Genomic DNA, 10,608 nt, shown 5'->3' on the forward strand with positions numbered 1-10,608 from the left:
TTCTGTTTGCTGAAGCCGCTGTACCAGATGTACCATGGTTGAACCCAGTTGTGTGGATATCGTTTATTTTCTGTACACAGCTTGGTTATCGTGTAAATTATTAAAAATTCATTTATTTGTGGGCATGTGGTTAATACTCATTCACGGGAATATAGGCGTCGCTTTCTAGCTCATTTATTGTCCGTCTTTCCGCCCCCCCCCCGCAGGTAGCAGGGATCTGCTGGTGTTGGCCGCTATTTTCAGGCCGATAGAGGCGGGAGCTGCTGAGCCCACGCGCCGGCGGCGGTTTCATTTCGAAAAAAAAAGCGGTAAACGGCCGTGAGCGAGATGGCGGGAAGCGCGAGTTTGAGAGGAGGAGGAGGAGAACGACGGTGAGGAAAGTGAGTCCTGTCCCAGTGAGTGGAAAAACTCGGGTTGTGGTGGATCTTTTCTCAGCTCTACAGAGCCAGCAGTAACGGATGTTTGTTTTTCTTAGTGCTGTGTGGTTTTAAAGTCTGTTTGGATCGTTTCTCAGCTTTCCCTGCGTCCAAATTAAAAAAAAACTCCGGACACCGTCACAACTTCTTCAGTTAGCATGTTTCAGTCTCTCCTCCATCTGTCCTGTTTTCCACTTTGACCAGTCTCTGCAAAAAAAATCTCACTGTCTCAATTTCTCATTCAGAAATTGCAATTTGGAGCGCTGTCGGCTAAAAATTTCCACCTCCTCCAGGCTGTCTTTTTTTTTTACCCCATGAAGATAAACTTAAAATAGGAGAGTTGAAGTATCCCTATGATGTATCCTAATTGCATGGCAGCCCCAGCTCTGAGAGGTTCCAGGACTTTTTGTGTGGAGAAACCCCGAATATCCCACGAAAACGTGAATGGAGCAGGACCCCCAAGGGTGCTGCCTTATTTTGACCCGCCGTTAACTCAGTAGCAATTCGTGTTATTCTCAGTGCAATATCTCTGCTATTTTATTTTCCAGACTTTACTAGAATTTAAAAGACATGCTATCGCCCTAAGCATCTGCAAAAATATCCCAAAGTCTGAAACAGAGTTGATTAATAGGAACAACATAATTGAATTAGGACTGAAACATCTTTCTGCCTTTCATTGGCATCATGTTGGATGTACAGCCATCTGCATATACCTACCTGTCTTTGCCCCAAATCTGTTGGTAACTTAGTCAGAGTTTTACAGCACTGAAAGAGTTCCTTTGCCAATCATTTCTGCACCTACCAACTGTAGTTTCAATTTCCAGAACTTGACCTGTAGTAGGTATGGTTTGGAGGGTAAATCCTTCTTAAATGTTATGTTTCCATGCTTCCATTATCTTTCAGGCAGTGAGTGCCAGATGCCCTCTGCCCTGATGATGAGAAAAGTTTTCTTTAAATCCCCACTGAACTTCCTGCCCTTTACCTCCTGGGTATTGATAATTTTATACACTTAATTCCGGTCCCCCTCAGCCTTCTCTGCACTAAGGAAAATAACCCCAGCCTAGCTAGTTCCTCTTCATAACTGTATTGTTCTGCCCCAGCCAATATCTTGGTGAGTCTTCTTTGCAACGCATCTTGTGCATTCAGTTCTTTCCTATAGTGTGGCCATCAGAACTGCACACACTATTCCAGCTGTGGCCTATCTAACGTCTTGTATAACTCCATCTTAACCTTCCTGCTCTCGTATTTTGTGTTTAGACCAATCAAAGGCAGTAACCCCATATACTTTCTTAACCACCTTGTCCACTGTCCTGTTACCTTCAAGCATCTGTAGATATGCACACCAAGGTCCCTTTGATCCCTTCTACTTCCTAGGGTCTTACCAGTCAACACGTACTCCCTTGCCTTGTTCGTCCTTCCAAAATGTATCACATTTTTCAGGATTACATTCTATTTGCCATTACTATTAGACCAGCCCATTAAAATTAGCCTGCAGTCTAAGGGTTTACTCCTCACTATTTATCACACCACCAATTTTCATGTCACCTGCAAATTTACTGATCAAACTTGCAACACTCATGACTAGTTCATTAATGTACACTAAGCCAATGTTAAATCTAAGTTGCCCCGGATCACATAAAGTCTTCTTGATCAGCTTTCTACCCGAGAGCTTGTGAAAAGCCTTACCAAAATACACATAGACTTCATCCACTGCAGTACCCTCACCCACACGTCTAGTCATCTCATATAGAAACTTAATCAATCCTCTAAGACATGATCTTGCTGACAAAGCAATACTGACTGTTTTGAATTAACTTTGAGTAGCTTTCCTACCACTGATAAACACTCCCTGAATCTCTGAAATGTACAAGATTCTTAGGAGACTTGACAGGGTAGATAAGAAAGATTGTTTCCGTTGAGGGAGAGTCTAGGACCAGAGGGCATAATCTCAGAATAAGGGGTTGTGTATTTAAAACAGCTGAGGAGGAATTTCTTCTTTACTATGGAGGGCTGTAGAAGCTGGGTCAATAAGAATATTCAAGATTGAGATTGAAAGATTTTTATTCACTAAGGGGAATTGAAAGTTATGAGAAAAGGCAAAAAAAAAATGTGGAGTTTAGTGTTATCAGACCAACTGTGATCTCATTGAATGGCACAGCAGACTTGATGAGCTGAATGTCGTCTTCTACTTCTCCTGGTTAAGGTCTCAAAACATGCTTTGCCAAGTATGCCAGTGGTCATTCCATGCTCTAATGGTCTTTTGCATCTTATTTGGGGCAGATTTCTTTTAATTTTCAAACCAGATTTTCACTAACATTGAATTTGCTAATTGTAGCACATAGCTTTAAAGCAGCTTTATACTTCATTCCTTTTTCTGTGGAGCCAATTCCTCTCCATTACCATCCTATGTGTGGCCTGCTCTGTGCGTAAGCATCAACCCGAGATGAAAAATTTCAGCCGTTTCCATTCCAAAGTGGAATTTAGCCATTTGAATTTTTTTCTGACCTCCACTTCCTTCTCTTCCTATTTTGTGTTAGAGTTTTCATATACATTATTGAACATGGATTTAGCTCTGCTTGTGCCGATTCTTGCCATTACCTCTGCTGATTGGCCCTTTTGGATACTGCCAACACAACAGTAATCATTGACTGGATAGCCTTTCAAGTGGGATGATCTATTGTCCACATTGTTATCCTACAGTGTCCAAAACCAGCAATCACTGATGAGCAGCATATGCCTGATTTTCCTGCTCCCTCCTTTCTTGTTGGGCTCACATGAGGAGAGTTCTGTTTTTCTTTTTGCAAAATAGTTGCAGGTTTGGTTGTAGTAGAGGCATAGGATATGGCAGGTGATTTCTTTAGATTGGCATGCAAATTAGACCATTAAAGCACCTGTCTCTGCATTATGTCTCTGCACAGAGGAATTGTCTGCTTTAAGTAGTGTACAGTTGAGCGATTCATAATCATGGCCCTCAAAGTGGTTTGCAAAGCTGAGGCAATTTAGTCACATCATGAAATCAACTGTTGGAGCTAGCTGGGATCATTGCAATCCACCATGATCCTGTAGTAAAAGGTTCACATCTAGATTTCTGTTGGAATGTAAATATAATTTTAAAAGTACCCATTAAAACTAAAATTGTTTTGATTAACAGTTCATAAGTTAACAAGTGAGTCTACTAAACATAAAACACTGATACATTTCCTTCAGCTTTATACTTTAAATTGTATCACTGAACATGAAAAAGGAAATGGGTAAATCTACAAAAGCAAGTGTAGCCACACCTTACACAATAACCTCAAACATTATCAATGCCTTTTCAAAACATATTATTTTTCTGCTGTATTTTTCCTAACTTTTACAAGATGTTCTAGAGCTATCCAAAAACGCACAAGACTGATCAAAAAGGAAAATGCACATGTTAGTGAAGATCAATAAATGCTGCACTTTAATGCTGTTTTTTATCAGAAAAATTAGCATATTTACATGCTGTGGTGTCACACTTGTGCGTAGACAATTAACAGTGCAGCCAGCCTTGGAAAACTTGTGTTCTGCAGACAAAAGCGATCCTGGAATGCACAAGTGATTCTTTGCCCATTCTACAAATGTAGGAAAATGCTGTATATTTACCCTCCACTTTTTCAAAGGACTGTATTCCAATGTTTGACAAGCACTCAGGAAGCTAATTCATTTTCTACTACATTATCCTCTTTTTCAGACTAATCTTCAGTTGACAGATTCCCATATAACATATCATGTTCTGTTAGCGAGCATAGTTATCATGTACTCCTGCCAAGACCTGGCCTTCCAGGTCCAATCCTACCACTATTTTGTTTAATTGTTCAGCCAGGTTTTCCATTGCATGTTATTTTGCCATATGTTCAGTTGAAGTTGCCTGAAAAAAATATGACTTACTGTGTAAGGTAAGTAAAATGTACATGTCTAGGGTGAAAAATTGAGTTGACTGTAATTTGAACACAGCAATCCTTGTCTGAAAAAGATGAGGAGTCAACTTTTATATACCAAAGATATGCCAAAGCATGAGTATTGGCACCAAGAAATAGGTCAGTCTTGTATACCAGGTCAACTCGCACAGCATGATCTACAGCAATTTAAATCTGAGTCTGTTGTTACAGTTTCCCTTTATTTACTGTATCGAAAAAGAATTGTGATTTTACAAATCTGATTTTCTCGCACCACTCTAACTGCATTTGAAATTAACGTTCTTGAAAATCTTGTTCTTTTATTTAGTGGCTAAAATTCTTTCTTTAGAACTTCAGTCATTTTAAAAAATTAATATTTATTATTGTTACATTTAGTTTTTGTTTCATTCAAGTTGATTTCTGTGTGTGGAAGTTGTTCGGATCATGAGGCATTTTGCCTCGGTGGGTTCTGAGCAGTGGTTTGATTTGGTATTCCTAGGTGTGACTAAATGGTGATATAAAAAGTTAACTTAATATGGAGTCAAATCTGTACAGGAACGATTATGAAAAAGGATATTTTCAATAGCTTTTGTAGTGATAGTTAACAAAAAGATAAAAAATAGGTAACACGAGTAATGGAGTGTAAAACAGGTATTGACCAAAATTTGCCGCAGTACAACAGGCTGCATTTACTGAGGCTGAGGAGCATGTGCATTCTACTCTAGGGAGATGTTTGTGCATGTGCCAGTGAATGAGATTTATTGAAGTGTTTCAGTCACGTGGCTATTTTCTGCGCATGTGCTGTTTTGCTGGAGATCCGGACTTGGGAGAGGGTGGGGTGGCGGTATTAAAATAGGGATCCTGGAGAGTGCCAGAGGAGTGTGGGGTTGCGGAAGGATGGGAAAGAAAGCTGGGGAGGACAACAACAGAAATTCTTTGATATCCCATCCCCCTAGCGACCGGTCACCTTCCTCCTTCCATCCAGTGCTCTCTGCGGGAGGTTTCTCCTGCACGTGACGCAGCGACAGTCGGTCTGGAGTTATGCACGTGCGTTTCTGCGTGAGCATTAGAGAAGCTCCCTGCAGTTTCGGTGCCCTTTTTGGTGCAGTCATAGTCTCTGTACCCCTGGACTAAAAGGCTAGGCTTGCTCCAGAGGTGCGTAATAACATCTATGAACAGGTTGTTCGGAAAAAAAACTTGCTGTACAACAATGGGTTCATCCATCGCAGCTGTTTCAATGATTCTACCTAACACAATGGAGCTAGCAACATGTCTTCCTTTCAACTCAGCTGAGGATTTTCCCTTGTCCTCAAAACCCAGCACTTCGTCAACTTCATAACATCTTCCCTTGTAATTGCAGCGAGTGTAGCACTTTGTCTAATTTCCTTAGTGGCTAAAATTCTGTTAAATTCTGTCTTGAATGTCCACAGTTCTCAGCAGTAGAGAATTCCAAGGTGTACAACTCTTTGGCAAACTTCTTTTCTCCCTGTCCTAAGTTACATTTCAAAGGCATCTGGAAGAGTATATGAATAGGAAGGGTTTCAAGGGATATGGGCCAAATGCTGGCAAAAGGGACTAGGCCAGATGGGCTGTTTGGTCAGCACAGATGAGTTGGACTGAAGGCTCTGTTTCTGCGCTATTTGACTCTATAACTTGCCTTTTACCTCCTTCCCCCATTGCAAAAAGCCCCAGACATTCCTTACAATGAACCAGCAAATTATTTGTGGTTCTTTCAATCTATTTGAATTTAACTATCTCATTTAACTCATCTCATTGAGAGTTCCATTTTAAAAAAAACCTGCAAAGCTTTAATTTTAAAACAAGATCAAAGATTAATTTATTATGTATCATTGAAGGTTCCATTAGAATAAAGAGACGAAGTTATTTAAAAGTTACAGACTAGACAAATTAATGTCTACAAGGAGAATGTCGCAATTAGTCTACTATTCCAGTATTTATTTCCCATCCCCAAATGCCAGGGAGCAGTTAACAGTCAATCACATTTCTGTGGGTCTGGAATCACATGTAGGTGAAGACAACAGTTTCCTTCCCTAAAGGACATTAGTGATCCAAATGGGCTTTTCTGACAATTGTTTTATGATAATTATTAGACTCTTTATTCCAGATTTGTACTGAATTCAAATTCTATGATCTGCCATGGCAGGATTGAACCTGGGTCCCCAGAACATTACCTGGGTCTCTGGATTAATAGTCTAGCGATCATGCCACTATGCCATTGCCTCCCCAAGTTGCTTGAGTTATTTCTTGCTGAAATGAAGAGGTTCTTCCTTGAAGTCAAGTGGCTTCTAAAGATAAGTAGTTGGTGTTTTCTTGTGTAGGCAACCTTGGCAAAACAAGAGATTTTGAAGGAGAAAGAAGATTGCTAGCTTCTTGTTATCAAATGTGGCACTTTTAGCTGTCTAGTTACTCCATAGCAGACTGCAGGCTCCCTTTCGAGAGAGAGAGACACACACACATTTTAGGATGGAGACTCTCTCTCTCTCTCTCACACACACACACACACACACACACACACACACACACACACACACACATACAGCCATTAGGTTGCCTGTTGGATCGTTCTTAACTGGCAAACTAAGATGATCTCTGTTACCATGCAACCAATGTAGAAAGCTCAGTCATATTCTGTTTCAGGGATTGGATTTTAAAAGTATCCCTCCTCCCACAAATGGTTATTGTCTTTTGTTTTGTTCAATGTCCAATTTAGATTTTTGCAATCAGTCATCATTTAAAATTTGTTGTTTTCTGGATGAGACCACAATAAAATATAAACTGAAGACTGGATCTCCACTTCAAAAAAAGACAATCTAAAATACAAAGTTCTGCCTGGGTCTGGAATGTTTTGAAAGTCTCTTCCAATGTTTTTTAAAACAAAAAAAACTTTCAAAACAGTTTCTCCACTAAAATTGCCACATTGCCAATGATGCATTCAATTTAACTTGTCTCAAGTCATCACAGGCTGAAATTCTACCCACCTCATTATATTTCTGCCATTTAAAAGCAATATCACGTAGTAATACACAGGGGATGACTTAAGATTTCAGATTTAGGTTTTATTGTAACATGTATTCAAGTACAGGGTACAAGAGTACCGTAAAAAGTGTATCCTGTTGCCACACATGGCACCATTTCAGGTACAAAGTACCTAGGTACAAAACCTTAGTTACAAAAATAAGAAAAAAAGAAATAAATTTAAAAAGTTCAGCACTACAGTCTTCTTAGCATCAAAGTTGAAAAATAAGGTTAAAATGTTAAAAATTAGTCTTTACTTGAGCCATGGGCCTGCAGATGCTCCAACTGGGCTTTCCCAAGAGGACGCGCTCTTCCCCCACATTGGGCATGCTTTCACCCGTACTGGGACAAGACCAGCCCTAGCACACTAGGCTTTGATGCTACTTGTAAGGCTTTGGCCTGACTGCCCCATTGCCGCTAACTGCCAGTGCCATCATCCCTCGTGGCTGACCGCCATTGCTGCCACCCTATGCCACCTCATTGCTGACTGCCACCACTGCCTCACGGCTGACTGGTATCTTTTGCTGCCACCATCGAGGCTTGAACTGGACCCCTGCTACTGCCATGCTCCTTTGCCGCTGTCTCTACATTCTCTAACAGGTAAGTAATAAACACTAAAAACTTCTATTTTAAAAAAAAAAGAGGAAAGAGAAAAGGAAAGCAGGTGGTATGGATGAGATCAAGGCTCGAGCCTGGATGCTGTCTAAGTCCACCGCTGCTATCTTGCAGGGTGAATGGGTGAATCATCCACTCTTAATGTAGCACTGCCAAATAATATTAATCAAGCTACTTAAGTATTTGTTCTCTTTTGAAATAACACATTAGCAAAATAAGTACTTAGTAAAAATGATCATGCAGGTATATACTTATAGATGGGACTCGCCAGGGAAAGTTCATACTTGCTCTTTTTTAGTATCAGCCACTTACAGGGATTTGTGAAGCTATTTGGTATAATACTGGCAAGATAAATCTTCATGTCTTGGTATGAATAGTTGTTGAATTCTGAAAGTTTGTTCGCGTCCATAATGATGTCGGACATTCCCAATATCTTTCCCCGTGTTTTGCTAGCGATAAGAATTTAAGTGGTGATGTTGGCAGATTGAGTCACTCATTAGCTTAATAGAAGGCCATCTCCTGCTCTCTCAGATATTTTGCCCACATCGGAAGGGCACACCACAATGTGGAAAGGTCGCCTAGGTAAGGCATAGTGGCCTACCAGCTGTTTACTGGATTTGGGGTACATTGAGGAGCCTAAGTAAATTTGGAATCAGCGGGAATCAGGAGGAAACCCTTCTGGTGTTTGAAGTCAAGCCCAGCACAAAAATATGTTTGTGGTTGTTAGAGGTCAATTATCTCAGTCGAAGGGCATCACTGCTGGAGTATCTCAGGATAGTCCACTGTGCTGTTTCATCAACAACCTTGCCTCCATCATGTGGTCAGAATTCACTAAAGATTGCACAATGATCAGAACCATTTGCGACTCCAGATTTTAAAGCAGTCTGTATCCACATGCAGCAAGCCCTGGACAACTTCCAGGTTAGGGCTGATAAGTGGCAAATAATATTCACACCACAAAACTAACAGTCAATGACCATCTCAAACAAACTGTTCATTGATGTTCAGTGGCATTACTATTGCTTTAAACCCCATTGCCAACATTTTGGGTTTTACAATTAGCCAGACACTGAACTGGACCAGCTATGCAAATACTGTGGTTACAGATCAGAGGATAGGAATTCTGTGTATCTAACATCTCTTGTGTTTCCCTTCCGAAGATTGAGGGGGGATCTTATAGAAACATATAAAATTATGAAGGGAATAGATAAGATAGAAGTAGAGAGGATATTTCCACTGGCAGGTGAAGCTAGGACAAGAGGGCATAGCCTCAAGATTAGAGGGAGCAGATTTAGGACTGAACTGAGAAGGAATTTCTTCACCCAGAGGGTTGTTAATCTGTGGAATTCCTTGCCCAGTGAAGTAGTTGATGCTCCTTCAGTAAACGTTTTTTAAAAAAAAGGTAGTTTTTTTTGAACAATAAAGGAATTAAGGGATACGGTGAGAACGTGGGTAAGTGGATCTGAATCCACGAAAAGATCAGCCATGATCTTATTGAATGGCGGAGCAGGCTCAAAGGGCCAGACGGCCTACTCCTGCTCCTAGTTCTTATGTTCTTACGTTCCTATGCCTGTCCACCATCTAGAAGACACAGGTATGTCAGGAGAGTGATGGAAAACTCGCTTCACTTGTCTGGATGAGTGCAACGCCCAACAACACACCAGCTTGACACCATAATGGACAAAGCATCCCGCTTGATTGACACCCTCTTCACAAATGCTCACTCCTTTCATCACCAACACGCTGTGGCAACAGTGTGTACCACTTACAAGATACGCAGCAATGGGCTTCTTTGACAGCAACTTCCAAACCCATGACCTCTACCAACTAAAAGGACAACAGCAGCAGAGGCATAAAAAGGAGCCTTGCAAGCCATGCTGACTTGGGTAGGATATTACTATTCCTTCGCTGTTGCTGGGTCAAAACCATGGAATTTACTTTTTAACAGCATTGTGGATGTCCATACATCTCAAGAACTACAGTTGAAGAAGACAGTTTGCCGCCACCTTATCCAGGACAGTTGAATGAGCAATGAATGTTGGCCAAGCCAGTGACACCCTCATCCTGCAAATAAATAAAAAAAGCACTTGCTTCCTTCAGCCTATATCTGAATGTTGTCAAGGTCTTCACATGTCCATTGCATTTTAATAAGTTCTTTTTCATTATATTCAGGTGCAACTAGATGCTCATGTAACAGAGAACAAAAGATGAATTTAAGCATTGTAGTGGTGTTGGTCTTAACCTTGATGATTATCCATTTACGGTTGGTAAGTGACCACCAAGACAAAATATTGTTTGCTTATATATATTGTTTTACTCTTGTAACACTTTCTTCTTTTCCTGCAGGTGGACAATATGAATTCAACCGATCAAGGTTTGTTTTTTTATTGCAGAAAATCACGTTTGCTGTCAGATGTGAAAACAAAACAACTAACTGTATATGTGAATTGAAAAGTGAAGACAAAATCATGTGGTATGGTACAATTAATTAAGAATTGGTTTTTGACCCATTTGACCTGGATTTCAAACCACCAACCATCTTGATACAAAACTTTCCCTGGCTAATGCTTGAAGATACTTGGATTGTGTGGTTCTTGGGATGGAATCCAGACTACTGAATC

The 10,608-nt window shown here is 40.5% G+C and overlaps 1 long non-coding RNA gene across 1 annotated transcript; it reads left to right on the forward strand.

Annotated features, from left to right (window-relative positions):
• The first annotated feature begins 216 nt into the window (after window positions 1-216).
• Window positions 217-10,402, forward strand: LOC125485206. Its single transcript, XR_007263946.1, has 3 exons — window positions 217-380; window positions 10,160-10,254; window positions 10,334-10,402. It is a non-coding gene; the product is annotated as an uncharacterized LOC125485206 (long non-coding RNA).
• Window positions 10,403-10,608: the final 206 nt, after the last annotated feature.

The sequence above is a fragment of the Rhincodon typus genome, chromosome 17 (assembly GCF_021869965.1).
Source record: "Rhincodon typus isolate 14 chromosome 17, sRhiTyp1.1, whole genome shotgun sequence".
Classification (NCBI taxonomy): Eukaryota; Metazoa; Chordata; class Chondrichthyes; order Orectolobiformes; family Rhincodontidae; genus Rhincodon; species Rhincodon typus.